General features: G+C 44.2%; 1 protein-coding gene across 1 annotated transcript in view; it reads left to right on the forward strand.

Annotated features, from left to right (window-relative positions):
• LOC126198854 (cholinesterase 1-like) overlaps positions 1-12,183 on the forward strand; it is a 178,623-nt gene that overhangs the window by 154,617 nt on the left and 11,823 nt on the right. The window lies entirely within an intron of this gene.

The raw sequence follows: 12,183 nt of genomic DNA on the forward strand, positions 1-12,183 counted from the left end.
ATGCAACCCACTGACTTCCATATACCCCATAATGTCTAAACTGACAATCCTACATTCTTTGGATTTCCACATTGCCCCACCCAATGCAGCCTGCGTAAATACGTCTCGAAATCTCGGAATTTTGAGTTTTCTCCGGAGTTTAAGCCGATCTAAATTTCTAAACGATCTGTCCGTTAGTATCGCTATGGTCTCTTTCTGTTGCTGTTTATGCACAACCAAAGCGCTTTCCTGTACCGTGTTAAATGAATGGTGGCGCAAAATTCACTGGAGAGTTGGTTAAAAGACAACAAAAGTAACAGCAAGACGTAGTATTGTGAGACACTCTGCTAAACCTGCAGGACAGGACAAGTAGTTTAAACTGTGGAAAGGGGCCAAAACAAGCGGCTGTCAGTTCCACTCGAACATCCAACTTGATTTATCTGACCAAACATTACAAGAGCAAAGAAATAAAAAAAACACAGCAATAATTTTTAGAACTTAATAACCGGCTGAATACGCCATATAATCTCATGCCTTAAGGGCAAGACCACTTTAATTTAAAATTGGCTGAAAGCCAATAACTTAAAACTCAAACCAAAATCAGAAATTTAAAAGGCAGAAGGCCTTATTTTAAATTAGTTCTTTCAATGAGTTGAAGGCCCAAACAGTCTTACACCTAAAGAGCAAAACAACACGGATTTTTAAAAAAATCGGCTGAAGGCTAAAGGCCTTACCTTTAAACAGTTCTTTAATTAGGCTGAAGGCTCAAACAATCTGACATCTTAAGAGCAAAACAACTTTAATTCAAAATCGGCTGAAGGCCCATCACTTAAGACTCAACAAAATTAAATTTAAAAAAGGCCAAAGGCCTTACTTAAAACAGTTCTTTAAATTAGGGTGAAGGCCCAAACAATCTTAGGCCTTAAGAGCAAAACAACCTTAATTTAAAAATCGTCTAGAAGCCGTACAAATACAAACAACAAGAACAAATAAGAAAAGGCAGTACACCCAACGGCGCTCAGAAGCTTCCGAGGGTCGGCCTAGAATTCAGACACTAACGCTCGCTTAGGTGAGACAGGCAGGCAGCCCACCATTCTCAATCCGACGACAACCCAACCGACAGACAGTCAACGGACCCACCGACAAGATAACTTCCGCTCCACCTGACCAGCACACAACAGGGAGTTCAATGAAACAATGTAGAAAGTATTGGCGCCCACAACTAATTATACATTGAGCTGTCAAACTACACACGTGCTGGACAGCGACAACACTATGAGGAAAGTACACAGCCTGAACTTACGTCAACGGCCAGGGCAGGTAATCGGAACGTTAACGGCCACAAGGCTGAAGATTCTGCTGGTGTACTTCAATTTAAAATAACCAAGTACAGTTAAATTCCACCGGAGGGTGGCTAAAATTTGCCAACTTGAAAACACATGTTGTTGCTTGCGAGAATGTCCCAACAGTCGACAACGAAATCCAAACGACACAATGTGAACAGTCGTGACTTGCTGGTAGATTAAGTCAAAACTCAACTTTCGTGTCCAGCATTGGTGAGGTACGGACCTCGTAGCAATGGTAACAGCACTACACACTCTGACCACACGTAGACGCCGCCAAAGGCCCCGACCAAACTACGCGCCACGGAGATCTCCACGTTGCTCCACGCCAGCCGACCAACTGGTCGCACACAACACAGCTGGAAACAATAAGCGCCAGGCCAAAGATATTACAAGGTGCGAATATCGATACACACTGCTGGTACCACTCGTGGAGAGAGAGGATAACAGCATAATCGCGATACCCACGGGAGACCTAAACACAGGATAGCAACCAAGATTTAATCCAATGCGTAACATGAGCCAGCCACTGCTCATAATGTAGGAAGTTTTAACCCGTTAAACTGTTATTGCCAAATTGTGATAACTATACATTGTCAAGTTGGTATACAATGCAATGACAAACAAAACAAACACAATAATCGAAATAGTGAATTGTAGAAAGCGACATTTGTGAGACGTGTTTACAGCTGTACTCCGAAATCTCACGATGTTAACAAAAGAAGACAGAATTTTTTGCGTTAAAAACATTTTATAAAAGTGTTGCTGCTACGGGTGTTAACGAAAGGGGAAGACACTTAAGATCAAAACCTCCGTCTAGACAAACAGAGTACGACTTACAAGATATATTTGAAAAACATGTATTTGTTATCGATGCACCAAGATCTGGCCTCCCAATAACATTCACAGTTGAAGAAAATGAATTTCAGTTATGTTTAACTGTACCCCAAAAGTGCACAAAAATCAATCAGTCTATTACCAACTGCGTTGGATTTGTCACCAAGGTCAGTGCAAAAATCTTGCACAAACAGAAGTTTAAAGCTTGCATTCCACATTCACGATATGGGTTACTTGAAGATGATCCGTATCGACGGCTTCAGGTTTGTAAACAGATATTTGGCCAACAGAAAAACGATCCTAACCTGTTCAATAAAACTGTGAGGCCTTATGACGCCAATTTTAAGTTAAGTGAACAAGTTAACAGACATAACTGCACTTACTGGTATGCTGATAATAATCTTTTGTTAGAACAACCACTGAATCAACCTGGTGTGTTTGGGGGGCGATATCATCGTCTGTCATATTTGGGCTATATTTTCTGTAGGTATTGTGAGAGGAGAAAACTATTTGATTATGCTTCAGAATTATGTGGTGCCAGGACTTATGACGTACGCTGAAAACTTTCAAGAAGTTTACTTTCAGCACGATGGTCCTCGACCACATTATGTCACTGCCGTCCGCGATTATTTAAACGAAACTTTCCAAAGAAAAGTGATTGATTGAAGGACAGATATTGACATGACTCCACGATCACCAGATATCACGCCCACGAATTTTTTCCTATGGGGTGTTGTCACGGTCTCTCTTTATTCTCAAAAGCTTCAGACCATTGCTTAACTAAAGGACTACATAAATGACATATTTCATGATTTGGGCAGTGATACCGCACTATGCCGTAGAGTATGTAGCAGTGCTGCAAAATGACTTCGAAGATGTGTTAATGAAGACAAAATCGTTTGAATATAAAAAATAATTGTAAGCATTGTTTGTACACTCCTGGAAATTGAAATAAGAACACCGTGAATTCATTGTCCCAGGAAGGGGAAACTTTATTGACACATTCCTGGGGTCAGATACATCACATGATCACACTGACAGAAACACAGGCACATAGACACAGGCAACAGAGCATGCACAATGTCGGCACTAGTACAGTGTATATCCACCTTTCGCAGCAATGCAGGCTGCTATTCTCCCATGGAGACGATCGTAGAGATGCTGGATGTAGTCCTGTGGAACGGCTTGCCATGCCATTTCCACCTGGCGCCTCAGTTGGACCAGCGTTCGTGCTGGACGTGCAGACCGCGTGAGACGACGCTTCATCCAGTCCCAAACATGCTCAATGGGGGACTGATCCGGAGATCTTGCTGGCCAGGGTAGTTGACTTACACCTTCTAGAGCACGTTGGATGGCACGGGATACATGCGGACGTGCATTGTCCCGTTGGAACAGCAAGTTCCCTTGCCGGTCTAGGAATGGTAGAACGATGGGTTCGATGACGGTTTGGATGTACCGTGCACTATTCAGTGTCCCCTCGACGATCACCAGTGGTGTACGGCCAGTGTAGGAGATCGCTCCCCACACCATGATGCCGGGTGTTGGCCCTGTGTGCCTCGGTCGTATGCAGTCCTGATTGTGGCGCTCACCTGCACGGCGCCAAACACGCATACGACCATCATTGGCACCAAGGCAGAAGCGACTCTCATCGCTGAAGACGACACGTCTCCATTCGTCCCTCCATTCACGCCTGTCGCGACACCACTGGAGGCGGGCTGCACGATGTTGGGGCGTGAGCGGAAGACGGCCTAACGGTGTGCGGGACCGTAGCCCAGCTTCATGGAGACGGTTGCGAATGGTCCTCGCCGATACCCCAGGAGCAACAGTGACCCTAATTTGCTGGGAAGTGGCGGTGCGGTCCCCTACGGCACTGCGTAGGATCCTACGGTCTTGGCGTGCATCCGTGCGTCGCTGCGGTCCGGTCCCAGGTCGACGGGCACGTGCACCTTCCGCCGACCACTGGCGACAACATCGATGTACTGTGGAGACCTCACGCCCCACGTGTTGAGCAATTCGGCGGTACGTCCACCCGGCCTCCCGCATGCCTACTATACGCCCTCGCTCAAAGTCCGTCAACTGCACATACGGTTCACGTCCACGCTGTCGCGGCATGCTAACAGTGTTAAAGACTGCTATGGAGCTCCGTATGCCACGGCAAACTGGCTGACACTGACGGCGGCGGTGCACAAATGCTGCGCAGCTAGCGCCATTCGACGGCCAACACCGCGGTTCCTGGTGTGTCCGCTGTGCCGTGCGTGTGATCATTGCTTGTACAGCCCTCTCGCAGTGTCCGGAGCAAGTATGGTGGGTCTGACACACCGGTGTCAATGTGTTCTTTTTTCCATTTCCAGAAGTGTATTTGTAGTGAAACATATATTCAATCTTTTATTTAAATCAGAGCCCAGCGTCCACTGACTTCTTCGCCACCCTGTATAGGCCTTTAACGATAGCAATTGCCTACTTGGCCATATTATGCCATTTAGCTTCTTGCCAGAACCATTGCCGTTTAAGAACATCTTTTCTTTCCTCCTTTCTGGCACAGTGCACCTTTCACCTCTGTCACCACTAATTCGGTGAACTTTTTTAAACATCCCATAGGTTTTTCTTCTTCTTTAGTGTGCGACGAGTTGCATTCATTATTTGCTTCAACGTTATTCCAGCACCCAGTTTAAGTTTGGCATGCATTGCCGTATCAACCACAAATGCAGCAATGTGTAGTTCTATACCAGTGTTTTTCTTCGACGTATCTGTCTAGCATTATCAGCTAGATCTTTGCCTAAAACATGACGATCTTTACATGTAGTGTAATAAAGTGGTCGTTCTTGCATACGTTGTGCATGACATTCCTCAACCTCCGTTGATATGTTTCCCAGCATTCATGTCAAACTACTGTATAGTTTGAGGTTTGCGTTTCCTATTATATAGCAAATTGCGAGTGTTCCCGCAACTGTTGTGCTTTGTGTGCTTTGATGAGAAGCTGGGCCATTTCATGAGAACCTTGCATTCAATGTCTTATGATCTTCTCACTGAGGACCACATTCGGTTAAGAGTTTTTCTGTAACTCCACTATGTAAAAAACTCCCACCGGTTTCTTCACCATCACTGTCCTTGGATCTGTGCGCTGCACCTTTAAAACTATAAATATCTCTGTTGACCAGTTCAATAGGACTTCTCAAACATTGTTTTTTATAATGAATGAAACAACATTCTCCCATTCGAAAGCAAGTATTGTCGAACAGTTGAACAATATGATCAAAAACTGGATGTAGAAACGATTTAATTTTCACAGAATGTACAAATTGCTAAGCAACCTACCACAAATCACTGAAGCCTGTAATCACACTACTCGCTACACAATTAAGAAGAGACCTATTGATGTCCATGATAATGGATTTCTAAATACAGAATACAACCAAATGAAAATGGTGACTCCGCGAAAGCAGAAGTTCAATATAGCTGATTTTGTAAGTATTTAGAAATAAAAAAACAATGAAACTTCCTGACAGATTGTTTATCCCATATCGTTTCAATACTGCATTCAAATTCCTGCTGTAAAATTCACCTCCATGGTTGGCCCGAAGATTGTTGTGGCTGCGATTCATTCCAGTCTGCGCCATTCGTTCAAAAACCACTGAAACATACTTCCTCATCTTTACTTTCACAGGCAGGACCAAAGCACATTTGGAATATGTATCTATGACCATTAGAATGTACTTGAAACCGTTATTCGATTGTGAGTAATCTCGCATATCTATGAGTTCAGCCTGCCATAAATCATCCAGTCCTCGTATGCAGTGATGTGTCTTTCTTGGAGATCAGGTATCATTGATAATATTTCTTTTGTGTCACCTGTATTACCAGTGACAGCTCATGAGGTAAGCAGGTGTAATCAGCCTATCAGTCTATGATTTTATTCAACTCATATATTAGTCATAATGAGTCTGTGATTTCATTCAGATGATATATATACAGGTTGGTCCATTGATAATGACGGGGCCAAATATCTCACGAAATAAGCATCAAACAAAAAAACTACAGAGAACGAAACTCATCTAGCTTGAAGGGGGAAACCAGATAGCGCTATGGTTGGCCCGCTAGATGGCGCTGTCATAGGTCAAACAGATATCAACTGCGATTTTTTAAAATGGGAACCCCCATTTTTATTACATATTCGTGTAGTGCGTAAAGAAATACACTCCTGGAAATTGAAATAAGAACACCGTGAATTCATTGTCCCAGGAAGGGGAAACTTTATTGACAGATTCCCAGGGTCAGATACATCACATGATCACACTGACAGAACCACAGGCACATAGACACAGGCATCAGAGCATGCACAATGTCGGCACTAGTACAGTGTATATCCACCTTTCGCAGCAATGCAGGCTGCTATTCTCCCATGGAGACGATCGTAGAGATGCTGGATGTAGTCCTGTGGAACGGCTTGCCATGCCATTTCCACCTGGCGCCTCAGTTGGACCAGCGTTCGTGCTGGACGTGCAGACCGCGTGAGACGACGCTTCATCCAGTCCCAAACATGCTCAATGGGGGACAGATCCGGAGATCTTGCTGGCCAGGGTAGTTGACTTACACCTTCTAGAGCACGTTGGGTGGCACGGGATACATGCGGACATGCATTGTCCTGTTGGAACAGCAAGTTCCCTTGCCGGTCTAGGAATGGTAGAACGATGGGTTCGATGACGGTTTGGATGTACCGTGCACTATTCAGTGTCCCCTCGACGATCACCAGTGGTGTACGGCCAGTGTAGGAGATCGCTCCCCACACCATGATGCCGGGTGTTGGCCCTGTGTGCCTCGGTCGTATGCAGTCCTGATTGTGGCGCTCACCTGCACGGCGCCAAACACGCATACGACCATCATTGGCACCAAGGCAGAAGCGACTCTCATCGCTGAAGACGACACGTCTCCATTCGTCCCTCCATTCACGCCTGTCGCGACACCACTGGAGGCGGGCTGCACGATGTTGGGGCGTGAGCGGAAGACGGCCTAACGGTGTGCGGGACCGTAGCCCAGCTTCATGGAGACGGTTGCGAATGGTCCTCGCCGATACCCCAGGAGCAACAGTGTCCCTAATTTGCTGGGAAGTGGCGGTGCGGTCCCCTACGGCTCTGCGTAGGATCCTACGGTCTTGGCGTGCATCCGTGCGTCGCTGCGGTCCGGTCCCAGGTCGACGGGCACGTGCACCTTCCGCCGACCACTGGCGACAACATCGATGTACTGTGGAGACCTCACGCCCCACGTGTTGAGCAATTCGGCGGTACGTCCACCCGGCCTCCCGCATGCCCACTATACGCCCTCGCTCAAAGTCCGTCAACTGCACATACGGTTCACGTCCACGCTGTCGCGGCATGCTACCAGTGTTAAAGACTGCGATGGAGCTCCGTATGCCACGGCAAACTGGCTGACACTGACGGCGGCGGTGCACAAATGCTGCGCAGCTAGAGCCATTCGACGGCCAACACCGCGGTTCCTGGTGTGTCCGCTGTGCCGTGCGTGTGATCATTGCTTGTACAGCCCTCTCGCAGTGTCCGGAGCAAGTATGGTGGGTCTGACACACCGGTGTCAATGTGTTCTTTTTTCCATTTCCAGGACTGTATGAATGTTTTAGTTGGAACGCTTTTTTCGCTTTGTGATAGACGGCGCTGTAATAGTCACAAACGTATAAGCACGTGGTATCACGTAACATTCCGCCAGTGCGGACGGTATTTGCTTCGTGATACGTTACCCGTGTTAAAATGGACCGTTTACCAATTGCGGAAAAGGTCGATATCGTGTTGTTGTATGGCTATTGTGATCAAAATGCCCAACGGGCGTGTGCTATGTATGTTGCTCTGTATCCTGGACGACATCGTCTGGACCGTTCGCCGGATAGTTACGTTGTTTAAGGAAACAGGAAATGATCAGCCACATGTGAAACGTCAACCACGACCTGCAACAAATGATGATGCCCAAGTAGGTGTTTTAGCTGCTGTCGCGGCTAATCCGCACATCAGTAGCACACAAAATGCACGAGAATCGGGAATCTGAGAAACGTCGGTGTTGAGAATGTACATCAACATCGATTGCAACCGTACCATATTTCTATGCACATGGCGACGACTTTGAACATCGTGTACAGTTCTGCCACTGGGCACAAGACAAATAATGGGACGATGACAGATTTTTTGCACGCGTTCTATTTAGCGACCAAGCGTCATTCACTAACAGCGGTAACGTAATACGGCATAATATGCACTATTGGGCAACGGAAAATCCACGATGGCTGCGACAAGTGGAACATCAGTGACCTTGTCGGGTTAATGTATGGTGGGGCATTATGGGAGGAATTGGCCCCCATTTTATCGATGGCAATCTAAATGGTGCAATGTATGCTGATTTCCTACGTAATGTTCTACCGATGTTACTACAAGATGTTTCACTGCATGACAGAATGGCGATGTACTTCCAACATGATGGATGTCCAGCACATAGCTCACGTGCAGTTGAAACGCTATTGAATAGCATATTTCATGACAGGTGGATTGGTCGTCGAAGCACCGCCCGCACGTTCACCGGATCTGTCGTCCCTGGATTTCTTTCTGTGGAGGAAGTTGATGGATATTTGCTATCGTGATACACCGACAACGCCTGACAACATGCGTCAGCGCATTGTCAATGCATGTCCGAACATTACGAAAGGCGAACTACTCGCTGTTGAGAGGAATGTCGTTACACGTATTGCCAAATGCACTGAGGTTGGCGGACATAATTTTGAGCATTTATTGCATTTATGTGGTATTTACAGGTAATCCCGCTGTAACAGCATGCGTTCTCAGAAATGATAAGTTCACAAAGGTACATGTATCACATTGGAACAACCGAAATAAAATGTTCGAACGTACCTACGTTCTGTGTTTTAAGAAACCTACCTGTTTCCAACTGCTCCTCTAAAATTGTGAGTTATGTTTGTGACTATTATAGCGCTGTCTACCACAAAGCGAAAAAAGTGGTCCAACCTAAGAATTCATATTTCTCTACGTATTACACGAAAATGCAATAAAAATGGGGGTTCCTAAATAAAAAAACGCAGTTGATATCCGTTTGACCTACGGCTTTGCCATCTAGCGGGCCAACCATAGCGCCATCTGGTTTCCCCCTTCAAGCTAGACAAGTTTCGTTCTTTGTAGTGTTTTCGTTTGACGCTTATTTCGTGAGATATTTGGCCCGGTCACGATCAATGGACCACCCCGTATTTATTGTCCAGTCTTACCTTCACCCACTTTACGTGCAGCTGCTACTATTGGTTTCATGTTTTAATTGTACTTTTGTATTTATCATCCACTGAGGCTGTCATTCATCCTTTCGGGGTTATATGTGCATCGATCATGTATAATATTTGACCATACGCTTTCAGTATGCTTTCGTATCCTTCAGGGTATACTTTTTTATACTAAGATTTTTTAAAGTATATTAGCTCTAATAAACTACACATTCTTTGAAATTCTTCATCCACAGCCCATATTGCATTCTTGACTAGAAGTATTGGTGCTTACCTAGCACATATGGTTTCATCCTGCTAACACCGTATGTTCTAATTGAACATTACTGATACGACTGATTATGTCATTTGCTCTATCATCTCCTTCTTCTACTTGTTCTGCTTTTCTACCTCCATCAGTAGGCTGTAGCAGTCCCTTCAAACTGTAGGTTACTGACTTAAACATTTCTGATAGATGTTGATCTCATTGCAACTCCCCTTAGTATATTCCGTTGAATAGCCTTCCACACCTCAATAACTTTAAACATTGTTGACGACATGCTGCCGTATATGAAGCTTTTTTTTGAGACAGTTTACAATTTATATATACTTTGAGACTACTGGTGATGACGGGAGTCAAGTGCCTGAGCTATCGCCTTGATACATCCATGCATATCAGTTAGTTTTGTGTTGAATTCTGGAATTTCTTCATTGACACATAGTTCACATTGCATTATTCTAGCATTCCAAGCATTTAGAGCACTGACTCGACAAGACTTTTCGCTTCTGAAGTGCCTCCCTTTTTGCGTCAAACAGATGCATGTGCTTTACACTCTCTGGAGGTCTGTGCGACAAAACTGCAAATCTTCCCGTAGTCTACAGTATATGGATATAGTTTTATCCTGATACAATGCTTTTGATGCAGAGTCTCATTGAAGATTTGTCTATATCGACCCTGATCCAATTTCTTAGTTTTATGTATAACCAAAAAGCCATACTGCAAGTTATTCCAGCAATCCCCATGTACTGCAACGAATTCATTGAGTGACATGTCAGTTCCTAAATGTACCTGGTAAACATGGTTTAAATCCAGACTGTTCTGCTAGAAAGCGATAATAAGGTTCGCATTATCCTGAACCAACTGCTTCAGGATCCTTGACTATGCCCGGCTCAAATAAAATAGATTGATTTTCGAATGGCGACCTATGCAGAAATATCTTCGGATCTCATCCTGATTGTGCACTGCGACATCTTCAATCACGAAACACTGTTTGGCTTTACTTTTTCAGGTGGTAGAATATCACTGCTTTTGGTATGTTACTACCCCAGTGCTGTGCAAAATCTCCTGCAATATCTGACTGAAACCGAGTGTTCGAAAAAAAAATATACTTGCTCGAAGCAGATTCCCTTAGGATATGTTAGCACTGGTAGAACAAGTTTTGTTTTCCCACAGCTCGAATGCCCAATAACCAAATCAAGTGTAATATCAGGAAGTAATGATCCATTCGTCTTGTTCTTCTGGTTTCCAACTTCATCAATGCAGGATCAGTCGCTACTACAATACCCTTGTTGTGAGGTTGTTTCATCTACTCGGTCACAGTGGTAACTGTTCGTTTACATTAAATGCAAGGGATGGTATAAACGCATACAGCTAGGTATATAAAGATCTTAAATGAGATTGTACTTCAGTGTTCACATCTGGTAATGTTGGATCATACTCTTCCACCTACATCGATGCACAGAATGCATTGTAGAGTTGAGCTATGGTTTCTTCTGGTGGATATATACTTTGACGCTCTAACTCCAGTAGATTACTCTACAGTGTATCAAAGAATCGGACATACAACTGCTACCTTGTATTGCATATCTGGGATTCATTAAATTCTTAAAAGATGAATGCATTCTCTGTTGTTTTGTAACTGTACAGGGGGAGCCTTCTACAGAGATTACAATATAGTCAAGAGAGAGTAAACGTTTCGCTGGAATAAGGCCGAAATCTGTATCGACAAATCCATAATCGATGTCATTCATTTATGGATAATATTATTCTGATGTCACTAAATCGAGGGTTTTCAAATACTACCGCTGGGTAGAACTCCTGTTCGATTTCATACCGACAGTGACACACTTACACCCACTGGTGTTCAAAAAGTAGGTTTGATCGAACGGCATCATGTTCACATCAGGAGGCTGCTGCTGCAACGACTTCCCCTAGCCTTGTTTTCTAAAGTTACTTGCCTTTTTTCTCTATTCATCACCACCGGCACTTCTATCACAAGTGAGTGAACTACATACCACTCGATGTAAATATATTTTCACTACCTCTACTAACATTATTATTATTATCTTATGTATGTCTGTGCTTGTATGGTTAGGGCTTTAACGTAGTGTGCCTGATAAGCACATCAGAGCTAGCGGTGACACGCTGACGCTTTTCTCATCACAGTTTCTAGAATAACACAGAGAGAGCAGCAAGTAGCTTCAATATCTTCATCATCAGCACTCCCATCGCATCATACTGTGAACAAAAAAATTTAATTTTATATAGGAAATTGATTGCTTGTCAATGCAATATAAGAATGTCGAACTTTTTAAAAATACTTACAATCGACGTCTTAGTCAGTCGATTTCATTCTTAAGACGAAAATGCAGCGAGAGAATGCTGTGCATAGATATTTTTAAAAAAAATCTGAAACCTTCTGCTGCCATTATAGTAGCAAAACGTAATGGCAATTATAAGAAGATCAATACTTACTCGCTTCTTTC

This window comes from Schistocerca nitens, chromosome 8, assembly GCF_023898315.1.
Source record: "Schistocerca nitens isolate TAMUIC-IGC-003100 chromosome 8, iqSchNite1.1, whole genome shotgun sequence".
In the NCBI taxonomy this organism is placed as follows: domain Eukaryota; kingdom Metazoa; phylum Arthropoda; class Insecta; order Orthoptera; family Acrididae; genus Schistocerca; species Schistocerca nitens.